This window comes from Octopus bimaculoides, chromosome 11 (genome assembly GCF_001194135.2).
Source record: "Octopus bimaculoides isolate UCB-OBI-ISO-001 chromosome 11, ASM119413v2, whole genome shotgun sequence".
NCBI lineage: Eukaryota > Metazoa > Mollusca > Cephalopoda > Octopoda > Octopodidae > Octopus > Octopus bimaculoides.
In genome coordinates this window covers 43,843,177-43,843,791 of record NC_068991.1, presented here as the reverse complement: position 1 = coordinate 43,843,791, position 615 = coordinate 43,843,177, and the positions used below count along the sequence as shown (strand labels likewise).

The window sequence follows — 615 nt, the reverse complement described above, 5'->3', positions numbered from 1 at the left end:
GGCACATAAAAGACACCATTTCGAGCGTGGCCGTTTTCGTGCGGGTGACACGTAAAAGCACCCACTACACTCTCTGAGTGGTTGGCGTTAGGAAGGGCATCCAGCTGTAGAAACTCTGCCAAATCAGACTGGAGCCTGGTGTTGCCATCCGGTTTCACCAGTCCTCAGTCAAATCGTCCAACCCATGCTAGCATGGAAAGCGGACGTTAAACGATGATGATGATGATGATGAATTTAAACATGCCAATCATATTTTGCTCAAAAAACAACTAGTTCTAGTCAACAGAAAAAGGGTCGTGCTGAAACATGATAATACAAGGCTACATTCAGTGAAGATAACCCATCATCATCGTCATCATCGTTTAATGTCCGTTTTCCATGCTGGTATGTATTGAATGGTTTGACTGGGGACTGGCAAGTTAGGAGGCTGCACTAGGCTCCAATCTGATCTGGCAAGGTTTCTACAGCTGGATGCCCTTCCTAACACCAACCACTCTGTGAGTGTAGTGGGTGCTTTTTATGTGCCACCGGTATGGGAGCCAATCAGGCAACACTGACATTAGCCATATTCAAATGGTGCTTTTTATGTACCACCAGCATGGGAAGCCAGTGGGG

General features: G+C 46.7%; 1 protein-coding gene across 2 annotated transcripts in view; it reads left to right on the top strand.

Annotated features, from left to right (window-relative positions):
* The window catches only part of LOC106879836 (rab3 GTPase-activating protein non-catalytic subunit), a 74,447-nt gene that overhangs the window by 32,191 nt on the left and 41,641 nt on the right, over positions 1-615 (top strand). The window lies entirely within an intron of this gene.